The sequence below is a fragment of the Silurus aristotelis genome (genome assembly GCF_946808225.1).
Source record: "Silurus aristotelis genome assembly, chromosome: 27".
Taxonomy (NCBI): Eukaryota; Metazoa; Chordata; class Actinopteri; order Siluriformes; family Siluridae; genus Silurus; species Silurus aristotelis.
The window spans coordinates 16,057,878-16,074,278 of record NC_139600.1 but is presented as its reverse complement, the minus strand read 5'-3'; positions in this window follow the sequence as shown (position 1 = coordinate 16,074,278).

Sequence of the window (16,401 nt, the reverse complement as noted above, 5' to 3'; positions counted from 1 at the left end):
ATTGAGTACACCTGGCTGTAATATTCAACTGCTTCAAAACACCATGATTAGCCCGAGCAGGTAAATTAAGATTCGCCGGCTTTGGAGGCAAACTGTGCTGATTGGCAGAACTCCAGGATTTTGGACTGGCCACCATTGGTATTAATGAATAGCTCGGGCGCACACTAGATTCTGAGAGCAAATCTGAGTTGCTAATGAGGCTCCAAGGGAAAATAACCAGGATCTAATTTCTCCAAGTCTGCAGACTGTGCGGCCTGTACAGCTTTATTTTTAGTGCCAAATGTCCAGATCACTGTAGATGAATCCAAGCACATCATGCCTTCTGCTCTCACAGATTGATTTTACTGGAACATACACCAAAAAAGAAAAAAGAAAAGTCATCAAAATTGTGCTAGGAATTTGAACCAGTGTGAGCTCCTTAGGGTTATATTAATACAGATACATTTGAAAATGACATTTTTGCATAAAAAAAAGTCGCTCATACACACTCAAAGGTCTGGAAATGCGACCAGAGTAATTTCTGCCTGGCTTTTATTTTATTTTCCGGCTCTTTAAACTGTTGCAGCACTTAAAAATACTTAAAATACGTGTAATTTTTTTTCAGTTATACAAAAAATTCTGTTTCAATTAAGACTGTTTCTCCTCGCCATTTCCTCTCTTAAGCGAGCAGGGGATCTTCAGGCCCCCTCTTTTCTGGAGTTTACTCCAAGCATGGTCAGTGCCTTCTTTTACCCTAGAACGGGTTACATTTCAAAAGGTGCCTTTGGTCCTCCCACGACCTGTCAGTCTCCAGGCAATCTATCCTCCTTCTTTTCAGGCCCCAGACCAGAAAAAGCTGAATTTGCCATGTCCGGTCCGAGCACCAGGACAGGTCCGTGAAGGAAGTCAAACAACTGTCTGCTATGGCCCTCAGAGGAGAGGCCTTCCTGTGAACAAGCAGGTGTATTGTGAATGCAACTGCATCCTCCTACAGGTTCTCTTGTCACCCCACTCCCATCGGGGTTAGAGCACACTCAACCCGAAGTGTGGCAGCCTCTAATGCTTGGTTCCCTCCAAAACATCTGCAACGTTGCAGGCTGATCAACCCTGCTGACCTTTGTCAACTTCTGGTCCACTCCTGGCAACTCTGTCCTTCGACCTAGCTGTGCCCTCACACACTAGACAGGGACTGGCCAGTCTGGTGGTATTGGACTCTCGTTCCCAAAGCGTTGTTGATGCAGCTCGAGTTCCTGAAAGGGAACGTCTCCAGGTAACCCTGGTTACCTGAGAGAACGAGACGCTTGCGCCTCCATGCCACACTGCCAGCATCCCTGCAGTGCTTCCTTTTCCTTCTCAGAAGCTAGCACCAGCTTTACTCCATCCACGTTTTATAGATTCCTGGTCATGACGTAACCCTGTTGGTGACGCCGCCACAGATTACAGTGCATTATTTATATCAGAGCATGGACAACGTGGAAGCGTTCCCAAAGCATTGTTGACCAGCGTCTTATTTAACCAGGGTTAAATACCTGGAGACGTTCTTGTGGTTCTTGCCTTGAGGAAAGTGATCTTCTGAACATCTCTTTTTGTAATCAACTCCCTCTTCCCTAACAGAACTCCTCTTCCACATCTTTTAATTAACATCTCTACATTTAATTAAGACTTTTAACTACTTTGCTCACTTCTCTGGGTTAATTACGCAATTTATTAGCCGGGCAGGTTCCTCTGTCTAATCTGTGATTGTCTAGGACCACTGGTTTCTACTCAGCCATTAGTTTGTGTCTCTGCCATGTGATTGAATCCCAACTCACGGAGCGCCAGTGCTCAAGGCTCGAACTCTTGGTCATGACGGGCTCCTTCGATTAACCTCTGAATCGAAAAAAGTCACGGTGCAACTTAAACCGTTACTCACCAATTTCAAACGTCCTGATGACTTTTACAGCCAGGTCTCCAGATCTCCAGGTCTCCAAGTCTCAGTCCACTGCTAAGAAATCTTTTCAAAAATGAGTAGCTTTGAGTTGAATTACACACCTGAAAGCAACTGGGAGGAAAAAGGAGAGGGAAGAAGAGGAATTTAGTGAACAAAATGGTCAATAAATCATCTGTTATTAGCACGGAGAAAGAAAGAAAGAAAGAAAGAAAGAAAGAAAGAAAGAAAGAAAGAAAGAAAGAAAGAAAGAAAGAAAAATGAGAGAATGACTTTGCAAAAGCAGAAATTATAACTAATTGAATACAAACATGAAATATGAATGGAGAAAAGTGAAAGAATAGCACACAGGTGATGAAGGAAGGAAGGAAGAAAGAAAGAAAGAAAGAAAGAAAGAAAGAAAGAAAGAAAGAAAGAAAGAAAGAAAGAAAGAAAGAAAGAAAGAAAGAAAGAAAGAAAAAAAAAGAATTAAAGCAAACTGTTTATCCGTAAACGGCTGCATGATCAGTTTGAATTGGTGTCGACTGAGCGTGAAGATGGTGTGGTGCCAGCTGAAAACCTGCGAGCTGATGGAATTGTGAGGAGAACAGGAACAGAAATGGAACCAGGTTCCAGCTGGGGCCATCAGAAAAGCACAACGAATCGGAATGGAGCGAGGTGATTGCAGGATGGAATGAAACAAACAAAGCCAGCACACCTCTGTCCAGGTCCATTTCCACGGATAAGTCTTTGCATTAAGTAAGTCCTGGAAGCGCGATTTCCCCGGAGAAGGGGAGGAAATAAACCACTGCGGGTAATTCAGCACGGAGGAGTGTAGAGGGGTGTGAAAGAATATAAGAGAGTGGAGGAGTGTAGAAGAGTGGAGGAGTGTGAATGAATATAAGAGAGTGGAGGAGTGTAGAAGAGTGGAGGAGTGTAGAAGAGTGTGAATGAATATAAGAGAGTGGAGGAGTGTAGAAGAGTGGGGGAGTGTGAATGAATATAAGAGAGTGGAGGAGTGTAGAAGAGTGGAGGAGTGTAAAAGAGTGGAAGAGTGTGAATGAATATAAGAGAGTGGAGGAGTGTAGAAGAGTGGGGGAGTGTGAATGAATATAAGAGAGTGGAGGAGTGTAGAAGAGTGGAGGAGTGTAAAAGAGTGGAAGAGTGTGAATGAATATAAGAGAGTGGAGGAGTGTAGAAGAGTGGAGGAGTGTGAAAGAATATAAGAGGGTAGTTTAGAGGAGTCGAGGAGTGTTAAAAAGTTAAAAAACAGTGTGGCGAAGTGTAGAGGAGTGAACAAGTGTGAAGTACTAGAGTGTAGAGAAGTGTAAAGAAGTTTGTGGAGTGAAAAAGAGGGGAAAAGAGTGAATAAGTATGGATGAGTGAAGAATAATGGTGGAGTGCAGGAATGGTTAAAGAAGTGGAGGAGAATAGGAAAGTAGAAAATTGTGGAAGAGTGAAGAAGTGTAGAAGAGTGGAAACGTGTAGAGGAGTAGAAGAGGGGAGGAGTGTAAATTAGTGTGGAGGAATGAAGAGGAGTTTAAAGAAGTGGAGGAGTGTAAATGAGTGGAGGAGTGTAAATAAATGTAAATGAGTGTAAAGGTGTGGAGGAGTGTAAAGGACTTGTGGGGTGTGAAGGAGTGTAGAGGAGTGTAAAAGAATGGAGGCGCGTAAAGGAGTGGAGAAGTGTAGATGAGTGTAAAGGAGTGGAGGAGTGTGGAGGAGTGTAAAGGAGTGGAGGAGTGTGAAGGAGTGGAGGAGTGTAGTATAAAGGAGTGAAGGAGTGTAGAGAAGTGTAAAAGAATGGAGGCGCGTAAAGGAGTGGAGAAGTGTAGATGAGTGTAAAGGAGTGGAGGAGTGTGGAGGAGTGTAAAGGAGTGGAGGAGTGTGAAGGAGTGGAGGAGTGTAGTATAAAGGAGTGAAGGAGTGTAAAGGAGTGGAGAAGTGTAGTGTGAAGGAGTGGAGTGTAAAGGAGTGGAGGAGTGGAGTGTAAATGAGTGGGGGAGTGTAGTGTAAAGAAGTGGAGGAGTATGAAGGAGTATGAAGGAGTGGACGAGTGTGAAAGAGTGAAGGACTGAGTGTTCGTTTTCAAATCTGTATGATCAGAAAGTTCCCGTGATCTCGGCGTGATGTAGATGGCTTGCCGCGGCGATAATCTAGCAGGTTAGCAAAGCCGAGCCGTTGCTCATAGCCGAGATCAAAGCCACGAGGACGTGAAGTTTGAGAGAAGAAGCCGTGAACTCGTCCGTCACCTTCCCAATCTCAGCGTTCATTATTCATCAAAACTCTGAGCTAATCTTATTCACAATGAATGAGCTGTCATAGTGCTAGCGCTTAGCGCAAACCCTGCGTCAAATCGGGGTTCCTCCAGTCAGGAATCATGATCCGTCCCTAATGATCCGGTTCAGCTAGTGTGTATAGCGTGTAACGGCTAGCTCTGATAGAGCTGTAGCCTTTACAGATTTACATGTTTGCTAGCTCAACCTTTTAGCTAAATTAGAGCTAAGGGGGTTTAATGCTTCAGTTAGCATAAGCTCCATGTCAGAATGGGATGCTAGTGTAAATGTGTATGCTAGCTTCATGAGTTCACGTTGATCAGTTTATTATCAGTGACTGATTTTTTTATTTATTTACTTTATTTTATTTTTCTTATCAGCGGTTCAGTTAGCACAGGCCACGCGGGTCACCATCATCTAGCCTCATTAATGTTAGCTCTGAAAGACCACCGCGACTGGATTTCAGCTCAGGCAGGACGAACCTTCTGGCTCAGAGCTAATCATAAGGAAAACCATGGCTGCAGTTTCCTCCCTGAGTCCTCAACGATAACTGTCAAGACTTTCAGAGCCAACACACACACACACACACACACACACACACCACACACACAAATGAAACATAGCAGATATTTCCCACATTTCAAGCCGACCCCGTGAACATCCTCATTACAAAGCGTTTCTTAACTCGCGAGTTGAACAAGGACAGGGTTAGCAGGGTTAGCATGTTGCAAGTGCGGCGTGCTAATTAGTGCAGGAGCTGCACGTTCCTGGCCGGAGCTAGCAGGCTGATCCCGCTGAGGTGAAATCCATATTTTTAAAGGTTTTTAAAAGGCCTGCTTGGTCGTAATTAACACTCTGAGTGTGTGTGGTTGTGTGTGTGTGTGTGTGTGTGTGTGTGTGTGTGTGTGTGTGTGTGTGTGTGTGTGTGTGAAAGATAAAGAGTTTACTATAAGGCTAGTTTCAAAGATTGATTGCTTCTTAGGTTAGTTTCTGCATTGGCTCCATATAAATGCTAGCTAAATATCCTGTTAGTTACAATATTTTTTTTAAGCTAGTTTTTGAATTAATATGTTAATGCTAGCTATGGGGTTAGCATGTTTATTACAATTGTAGTTTCTGGATTATCATTTATAATTATAATACTAGTTTAGGAATTAGCCTGTTTTCTTTTTATGGTCCGGAGTTAGCGTGTTTAATAATCTTTCCTTAGCATGCCTAGCATCACGCTCATAGCATGTCGTATAGAACACTAGTTCCTGTGCTAGTCTGTTAATGTTATAAACACTGTATTTCATTTTCCCCGAGCATGCTGCTGTCATCACTTGTGGAGGCTGTGTGTGTGTGTGTGTGTGTGTGTGTGTGTGTGTGTGTGTGTGTGTGTGACAAGGTTTGACATTTTGAAGAACATGTTTATTTCAAACAGCCTGCAGCTAAAACTCCCATTAGCACTCGGCACAGGGAAAGAGAGAGGGAGAAGGAGAGGGGGATAGAAAGAAAGAGACAGGGGGAAAAGAGGTAACGAGAAAGAAAGAGAAAAAGAGACAAAGAAAGAGGGAGCAGAAAAGAGAAAGAAAGAGGGAAGAAGAAAGAAAAAAGAGGGAGGCAAATAGAGATAGGGAAAGGAAAAGAGAAAAAGAGAGAGAGAGAGAGAGAGGAAAAAGAAATAGGCAAAGAGAAACAGAGGGAATGAGAAAGGCCATGTTTTCTCCAAAGCACCGGGAGGCTGAGGCCCCTGGGGCCACCTAGAGTGCCTGTGTGGGACTTGGTGTCATGTTGGAGGCTCTATCTGAGCCTCCCTTAGAGCCATTGGCCAAGGCATCCTAAAGGCATCTCATAGTCAAGACTATGTTCCTCCTGGCCGTTTGCTCTCTAAAGAGACTAGGGGATTTGCAGGCCCCAGACCAGAAAAAGCTCAAATGGCTGTGTCCGGTCCGAGCAGTGGACCCTTACGTCCACAGAACAGGCTTGTGGAGGAGGTCAAAACAACTGTTCATCTGCTATGGCCGTCCGAGGAGAGGCCTTCCTGTGAACAAGCAGACACTTAGCAGGTGTATTGTCAATGCAATTGCATCTTCCTACAAGTCCTCTGGTCGCCCCGGTCCCTTCGGGGTCCGAGCGCACTCGACCCAGAGTGTGGCAGCTTCTAAAGCTTGGTCCTCTGAAGATTCTATCCATGACATCTGCAACCACCCGCTGACCTTTGTCAGGTTTTATAACACACTCAGGGCCTTCACAGCTGTGCCCTCACACACTAGGCAAGGATTGTGGTATTGGACTCTCGTTGGCAAAGCATTGTTGATGCAGTTTGAGTTCCTGAGCGTCTCCATGCCACACTGCAGCACTTCCTTCTCCTTACAGCAGCTAGCGCCGGCTTCACAAATGCGCATGTGCATTTATAGCTTCCTGGTTGCGACTTCACCCCGTTGGTGACGCCCCTTTTTCCATTGGACAGATTACACATGTAATTCAGAGTGTGGACAACACAGAATAGTTCCCAAAGCGATGTTGATGCAGCGTATCGTTTCTTCAGGGAACCAGGGTTAAATACGCCATCTGTTCTCCAGGTTTCTGCTCCCCACAGTTGGCCTGGTACCCTAACCCTGATGCAAATCAAATGAATTATAAATGCACGCATAAGTAGAAGCTCACAAGGAATAATATTTTGCTTAAGAGTTAGCGAGGAGGAAACACATGATGAAGATGAGCTCTGTGTTGGCAGGTCGTGTTTCGAACCCTTGCCACCTGAGCACACAGGTACAGGAGTTAAAATATAAACCTTTGAGCTAAAATTCCGAAAGCTAGAGTACGCTTTACTTTTTATAGTCTTAGAAAGCAAGCAAGCAAAATTCTGTTCCCTGCCACCTGATTCCCTGATACCAGCCCCTGAACTTTACTGCCCGGACCCCACCCCCAGGTGTGCACATGAGCAGCTTGCCGAGTTTATATTAAAGAGATTTCACGCGGCACGGCTTCCGCGAGCTCAGAGTGAATATTTTATTTTCACCTTGAACGCTTCCCCAGTCACCGGAGCTCCTCTGCAAACAGATTTCAATTAACTCGGCGTGATTAAACGCACTGAGACGAAGCCTTGACGCCCAGATATTTGCTGAACACTCTCTCATTAACTGCCACGGGAATTTGCGCGGGTCTTCCGCTTTCACGTTCGTCAACACATTAGGATTGGAAGCCAAACGTTTCAATTACCGCCAGATTAAAAATGCATTAGGGCAACCTTTATGGAAAGTTTCAATAATAATAATTATAACAATAATAATAATAATAATAATAACATGACCTTTAAGCCAAATCATTCAAGAGCAAACTATGGACCAAAACCAATGTTTTCTCTTTTCCAGTTATTTCTTGTTTGTTTTTAGTTTTTAATAGTTTTAGTACGATTTTAATAGTCGTTTGGGATCGTTGCTTCTCAGACTCAACAGAAATTATCCCCATGTCACACTGTAGGACCTCAGTTTTCATAAACTGTCAAAAACTGACACACATCATCAATCACGTTCAGACCCGCCATGTCTCGCTAACGGTAGCTAGCAGCAAACAATAAACGATCTGTAGCGTACATTTTGTTTGACAATTCTTGTTAATAAATACATCCTACAAACTCTCCTCTTTCCTCCCTAACTCGACACGCTTCTCTTGTTTCGACGTTTTCCCTGAGATGGTTCTAAGATGTCGTGCTGATTGCGTCAGCAGGTTTGGCGCTCCTATTGGTTCACGGTTTGACGCCGATTGTCGTAGGCGAGCAGGGAAGAGTCTGAAATCTTTGAACGCTGCCAGAATTACATCGGAGGGAATTAAATTCAAACGACTGTCAGTGAACATGTCAAACCAGCGATCAAAGACTACAGATTTTAGCTTCGGATTATAGGAATCTTTTAGGATTTTCTAAATTCCAGTCAGAATTATCAATCATCTCATTTATACACCTGAGAAGTTAATGCCTTGCTCAAGGGCCCAGTAATGGCACCTAGAAGGTGCTGGGATATCAACTCTATACTAATTCGAATTTCATCATTGTTGTATAACCAGATATTACATTATAGAAGTGGTAGCTAAGTGATTGATCAGTGCTTATGACATTGGATTTCTAATTGAAAGATTATTAGTTCAGATTCACCAAGCTGCCACTGTTGAGTTTTAAAACAAGTCCACTGCTGGGCCCTGGAGCAAGTCCTTTAACCCTCAACTACTCAGTTGTATAAATAAGGAATACCATGTTAGTTTCTCTTGTTCTCGATTAGATTTATCAAGTTTTGTTTTGGTAGAAGAGTTATATAGTTGAGTGTACCATTATCAATGCTTTTAATAAAAAAGAAATGCAGTGTCCTAATCACTGAGCTTCCACTGCCCTGATTCATATTGTATTTGATTCATTGTCGTACAAATTAATATTACATTGTGAAAGTGGTAGCTCAGTGATTACGATGTCGGACTTTGGATCAAAAGGTTGTGAGTTCAAATCTCAGCTCCACCAAGCTGCTACTACTGGGCCCTTGAGTAAGGCCCTTAACCCTCAACTACTGTTGTATAAATAGGGACATTATAAGTTGCTCTGGTTAAGGGGCACCTGCCAAATTTATAATGAAGGCCGAACATACAAGCCAAAGAGGCTTGAAATACAACACCAAGGCAAGACAATGCGATAAACATTACATAACTGCAAAACTACAACGACTAAGAATGAAAAAGGTGGGACTTAATCTTTAGTGCTCATTATTACCAAAACCAGTCATGTGACAGGAATCGGTGAGGCGCCCTGGTTGAGAAAAATAAATTAATCTATTACATATTTCGGCAAAACCCTGACACATGAATGCTAAATTAACCGCAATCCTGTTAAATCCGCTTCCAACCAGCTACCTCCACTCCTAACCATAACCCACACTACAGTATATTTGCCAAAGGTTTGCAGACACCTGGTCATAAGTATGGCATGTGCTTTTTAAACACCACATTCCACATTTAAAAAATATTTAAAAATAAAATTTCTTCACTGGGAAGATGTTCTACTAGATTTTGGACTGTGCTTGTGAATATTTGTGTTCATCAGCCACAAAGGTGTTAGTAAAGTCAGGTTCTGATGTAGGTGAGGTGAGGTGGTTCCTGGGGTGCAGTCAATTCATCCCAAAGGGGGTTCAGTAGAGTTGAGATCAGAGCTCTATAGCAGGCCACTGAAGATCTTCCTCTCGCTTTGTGCAGGAGCATTGCCATGCTCGAACAGGTTTGGGTTTTAAAGTATAAATGATTATACCGCATCCAAAGACATTCTTTACAATTGTGTGCCTCCTGCTTTGTGGTAACAGTTTGGAGAAGAACCGCATATAGCAGGAAAGGTCTGGTGTCTTTATACTTTTCTCCATATAGTGTATTAATTCTTCATAATGTTATAAATATTAGCTCATATGTTTTTAAACCTCAGTGGGTTCGAAAACTGAGATCAACCGTCACTAGTTCAATGACACTTTAAGCCTTCTTTGAAAAATTTCCATTTGGCCTCAAAAAGTTTTAGAAGTTGAATTGAATTATTTATTATATACTTCCCACAACCCTGCTGTTGGAGCTAATGGTCGACTATAAACTGCACAGTTGAGGGTTAAGTACCTTTTTATTGTGAGGACACTGCTTAGAATTCTTTTGCTCAGTTTTCCCTAACCTGAAACCCAGAGGCACCGATCTCCAGCCCACGTCCTCAACCGTCATCTTTTGTGACTTACCATATTTCCAAGCTCCTCGTCTGCGATTCGGGTCGTTTGCCAGCATGGCGCCATGAAGCACATTTTTTTGCGAGCGACATTCTCATGGCCTCCCACATGGAGCTGGAGCAAGAAGTGCATTCGTTCATGTCAGGAGGGGGCGGTGCGATCGCTCCCGTAACCGCCGATGTGTGTCAGGATTGAACCTGCAGCTCCTACAGGGAGCCGTCAATCACACTTAACACAGTCAGAGAAACAGATAGATAAAGAATGAGAAGAAGAAGAAACCTGGCAGTGAAAATGGAGATAAACGATGTGGCATATTGTAGTGGCATATTTGTTGCTTATATTTACATTCTGAGATCGTGAAATAGATGGGGTTCAGCGCAATTTGGACTCCTAGCTCCTGAGTCTGGTCTTCTCTGAGGATATTTATGGAGGTAGTCTCTGGTGCCAGTGTTTTAAAAAAGTTATAATGCTAATCTCCACTAAGATTTGGATTGACTCCTGTGTAACGCTGGTATTTTGTGAGAAACATCTACCCCCAAAATGAGCTCGATTAGCATTAGATGAAGTGTTAATTACGACACACATCGTTTCTGCTTCACGGAAAAGCAGAGGTTCCTCTGTGATTGTTAGCGGTGTCTCCGAGACAACTCCAGTAATGCTGAACGATGAGCTGCTTCCTCCAGACACACCATCGACCGGCTCTCGCTCATCTCTTTGAGCAACCTGAAATGACTTCCTGTGAGACTTAGATTAGGAACTACACGGCAAATCCCATCGATCGAGGCAGCAGGAGAAGAGAGAGTAAAAAAGTAAAAGGGGAAGACAGATTCCAATGAAGCAGGTATGTTTAGTCTTACACTGGAACACTTCTTCTTCTGACAATCTTTTGAAGAGCCGTCTAACAAACCTTGTGAAGAAAACAAAGGAAAAGTTCCAACTCAAAACTAGCAAAATGAACTACAATGAGGGATTTTAATGACAGAATGAGGAAGAGTGGGCAATGCCTAGAATAAATGAGAAAATTGCATGTGAACATGCCTTTAAATGGAAAAGTGAAAAAAAGTGGCCATGTCGTGAAGTAGAACAGATGGGCGTGTCTTAGAGTACATCCAGTGGGTGTGTCTCAAAGTAAATCAATGTGTGTGCAACTCGACCACATGGGTATGTCTTAGAGTGGGGGTGTCTTAAAATGAAAAATATGTCCGTTGAACTGGAGCAAATGGGTGTGTCTTAAGGTCTAGCAAAATGGGTGTGTCTTTGAAGTATGGCAAATAGGCGTGTCAAAGAAAAGCAAATGGGCTTGTTTCGAGGTGGAACAAATAGGCATGCCTTGATCTGGAGCAAATAGGTGTGTCTTCAAGAGGAAACCAGTGAGTTTAGGCTGTGTGTTTTGAAGCTTTAGATGATCAAAGGTGGAATATAGTATAAACTATAAAAACCATGTCCACCTGAACTTCCTTGGCAAGGTGACTCTTGTGCCTTGGAGCATGAGGAAGGTTAAACTCTGGGGTTTTTTAAGCATCTATTTATGACATGCAACATATGTCGGCCATGATGCATTTTTCGCAATAACTCCCTCTGTCTCACTTCCTCTGAGGGGAAAACTAATTAAAGACTAAGAACCCAATAAACTTGCAGGAAAGCCTGGGCTTATCTAAACCTGAAGCAGCACGGCAAACACACACGCACAAACACACACACACACACAGTACAGATGCAGCATCCGACCTCACAGGCACATCACAGGCGTCGTGTTGTGTGTGTGACCAGCCATGATGCTATTAGCATAATTACAAAGCGCCTTAGCCCGTTAGTAATTAGTTCCAAGCGAGCAGCCGAGGCTAAGTCACAGCCAACTGGGCGGGCGAGGAAACAGTTCCAAAATACGAGGCAGAGATCTGCCAGAGCGACGGCCTGCGAGCCAATTAACCTCTGTGTTAATTAGAAAAAAGAGGGTTTTGATTTAATTGGAGGAGGCGGTTTTAATAGGAGGAGGGATATTGGACGAGGTCACACACTGTGATAGAACTCTTGTGTGTGTATGTGGGTTTTTGTGCACTTCCTGTAGATGCTTCCAAGCCTTCATTATTTGCGAGTAAGTACAGAATCCCGAGAAGGGCAATTCCAGTGTTGCTACTTAGCATGTTGTCATGTGACCTTACAAACAGATATTCAGCAGGAAAATATTTTCTTTCGTCGAGAAGCTTCTCTGAGAAAGTGGAAGACACTGGGGGGGAATGTTTGTTACACTTCAAGATGAAAACGGTATTAATTAAAATAGTAGTAAATTAACGCAGAACGTGTGAAGCGTGTGAAAGCGAACATGCTAAAGGTTTTTTCTCCAAACAAAAAATTCTTCTATACCGAGAGAAAGAAAGCTCTTGGAATAGAAAATGCATCCTAATCAGTCAGGACAGAGAATTCCTGAAACATATCGAAGAAACAGGAACTTTCTTTAAGACACATGCAACGTCACGACGGGGGAACAGGGAAAGATGTTTCGGTCTCAGCGAGTCCTTCGAGCTCCGGCGTCCTCATTCTAAACGCATTCTGGAGCTGCCACTCAGAAAAGAGCGAGGGAAGGACTGGAGGAATGAGCAAAAAAAGAGATAAAAGATGTGTCCTGTCTGAAAAAACAACACACAACCTTCAGCTTCATCTCAGAGGTGTCTGAACTATCATTAAGGAACCGAGGTTAAGCTCAGACTTCCATCTATCAGCCTGAAGCAATGTTCAGTGTATTCTTATGGGGGAGAAGCGAGAAGGTAGAACCTTACACCAGAAGGTTAACTTTCACAAAAAGTCATTAGGAGACAACATTGGAAAAAAATTAAGTTAATTAACCATTAGAACAACCTTGAGAACCATGCTGTTCCAGGAACATGGTAGAACATAACATGGTGGACTGTAATGAGGCATGGTGGATCATATCATGATGATTTATATTGATATATTGTAAAACAGGTAGAACATGATATATATTGTGGTTAGACACATCATGGTGGAACGTACAGTGATGGAACATGACATAATATCATGGTGGAACGTACTGTAGCATGGTGGACCATTGAAGATAACATGATATGGTGTAATGTATTGTAACATCGTGGAACATATAACGGTGGAAAACATTGTAACACGTGAAACATAAATTGGTATTATGGTGGAACACATCATTCTGGAACGTATTGTAAAATGGTGGAACATATAATGGTGGAACAGAGCATGGTGGTATGTACTGTAACATTGTGGAACTCATAATGGTGGAGCATATTGTCACACTTGGAACTTAACATGGGATGATGTTGGAATGTATCATGGAACATGAGGTTTTCTTGTAATTTGATGTACATTGCCTGCATTAATAATTAACTGATGGAATTTCTACACAGACATATTTTGTGTGTGTGTGTGTGTGTGTGTGTGTGTGTCAGGAACTGTAGCTTTTATTAAAGCTAAGTCAAATATAATTGGGCAGATTTTTCATCATGAAAACGTTTCATCAAACACATCTTTCTTTTATCACTCATCACCTGATTAGCTTCCTTGCTTCGTTCATGTGTGTGTGTGTGTGTGTGTGTGTGTGTGTGTGTGTGTGTGTGTGTGTGTGTGTGTGTGTGTGTATGCCAAAGGGATGTCTTCCAGTTAGCTGCCACAGGAAACAGAGAAAAGCCACATGCACACAGCTAATTGCCTCTGCCTTCAACACACCTTGTGTGTACTAGCATAAGCCCTGAAGAAGATCACAGATTAGGCTTAGGAAGCAGAATGTTCCCTCCAGTAAAGCTCCTTTTTGTTTGGTACAAAATCATGAAAGATTTCCAGGCCTCGTTCCCAGAAAATGTTTCAGATGGCACACATGAGCGCTTTGGCCGTGCGCTCGTAATAAAAACACACATATGGACCATTTCCAGAAAAAAAAACAAAAAAACACAGTGAGTAAAATAGCACAACGTTATAGAAATCTCTCGTTTTTTTTCTCTCGGTGTGTCACGAACACAAGGTCTGATCAGCCGCAATCCAAACACCATCGAAAAACTAGATGGAGAGAGGAACAAATCATTTCTGGCAAAAACAATTATTAAAAACTGACAGAGAGGATCAAATACCAGACAGACAGACAGAGAGAGAGAGACAGACAGACAGACAGACAGACAATTATATAGGCTGACAAATAGATAAATGGACGGACAAAGTGGACAGACCAACAGACTGTCAAGGGGATGGGCAAGTGGACATGCAGTTGGACAGACAGCCAGGAAGAGGGACCAAGAGACAGATAAATAGACAGGACGACAGACAAGCAGATGAATAGAGAGATAGATAGACAGCCAGTTAAGCAGAAAAACAGATGGATGTATAAAAGGCAGTTGGATAAAGAGACAGAAAGAAAGACATCCGTCTGTCTGCCTTCTATACATTTGTCTTTATACAAGGCAGACAGACAGATGGATGGATGGATGGATGGACAAACAAGTTTTTTCATCATTGTAATGTTACTTTTCTCAGCAACAGGATTTAGAATAACGAGTCCTGACTAAATCAGTAATCACCTGTTGAAATGAAATTCTGTTCAAAATATTAAAATATACACAACGTTCTACCGATCTGAAATTCAAGCAGTCAGACAAGTTTGTGAGATTCACTTCCTCTATTTTTGTTAAGACACAACATGGTGAAACATCTCACTGTGGAACATAACTTGGTGGGATGTAACATGATGGAATATAAGACAGTAGAACATTACATGGACCAGAACACAGTGGACCCTACTGTAACATGGTGGAACAGAGCATGCTGGAACAAAACATGGTGGAACACAACATGGAGGAAGATACTGTAACATGGTGAAACAGAACATGATGGACCCTACTGTAACATGGTGGAAGAGAACGTGATGGACAATACTGTAAAATGGTGGAACAAAACATGGTAACACAACATAGACTAACATGGTGGAGGAGGACATGATGGACCTTACTGTAACATGGTGGAGCAGATCGTGGTGGACCCCATTCTAACATGGTGGAACAGAACATGTTGAACCATACTGTAACATGGTGGAACATAATGCCATGGACCATACTGTAATGTGATGGAACAGAACATGATAAAACAGAACATGATGGACCATACAGCAAAACACATCATGGTGGAACCGATAATCGAAGAGCACCAGATGGTGGAACATAATAAAGAAGAACATTTCTTTGTAATCATGCTTAAATAGATTTTGGAGTTTAAGACTTCACTTTCTATCACTCTCTCTCTCTCTCTCTCTCTCTCTCTCTCTCTCTCTCTCTCTCTCTCTCTCTCACTCACTCACACACACACACACACACACACACACACACACACACAGACAGATACCTATTTCCCAGAATAAAGATGAGTGCAAATTATCTTCTTCAAAGTTTCCTGTTGGTGATAAAGTCATCTTGCAGAAAGACGAACGAGGAGAAGCTGCTACGCTCTGGTTTTGATCCTACGTTCCGCTCCTCTGAACCAAATTTCCACGTTTGAGGTTCTTCCTTTCATCAATATGTTAATGATGTCCTGCTAGCGCTCTTTTCCCCGAGCAGATAGTCATTTTTTCCCCCCTTTTCTCGCCGTATCTTCCTTCCACAGACATACACTAATGCTAATGCTAGCTAACACATGCTCCAAATCAGGGGCTGGATGGATTTTATTCATTATTAATGGACTTTATAACTTGCTGCTGTGAATTTGAAATTCTGTCTTAATCCAAAAACGACCAACTTTATTCAAGAAACAATTCATACACCACTGATTTATGTAGGGGGGATTTTTTCTTTGCTAATTTTTAGCTCAATGGATTCAATTTGAAAATGCTAGATGATGATGAGGGCGAATTAAAAGAAAACAATTACTACAGCTGTTGAAACTACTCGTAGAATCCATAGAGAGAAAACGAGTGAGAGTAATGCTAATAAACTAGCACAGAACCAGGAATATTCTAGAAAATGTAGCCACAAAAAGAGAGAGAAATTACATTGTGTTAGCACAAAGAATGAAATCTGTGAAGACTCATGTAAAGAGAAATCATTGCTAGCGTAATCAGTGTATTATATTGATTAGGGAGTGAATTCTGTGGTAAAAACTGGTTTAATCAATGTTTTATGGTTAAACTTCACCAAATAAATCCACAAATTAGCAAAATCTGTGGTAAAATGCATTCTGAAATCAAAGAAGATGCTAGCATGCTAGTTGAGCTGCTAAATCATGTATAAGTGTGCTAACGTTGTATAAGCGCACCATTGACGCTAATGAGATTCGATCTATGTGCTTATTTTGTTAAATATCTTCTATGTTTGTCGTTAGCAAGGCGCAACGTAGTGTAAAATATCGTAGCTTGCTACCACCTCATCATTCAAGCGCCTGTATGTCCAATTCTATCTTATACCACACCGCTACATTAAGGCGTATATTTTGGAAACGAGCTAAGTTTACTTCCCTCAGGTTAAAAGGCGATAGCACTCGAGATGCTACTAGCATTAGC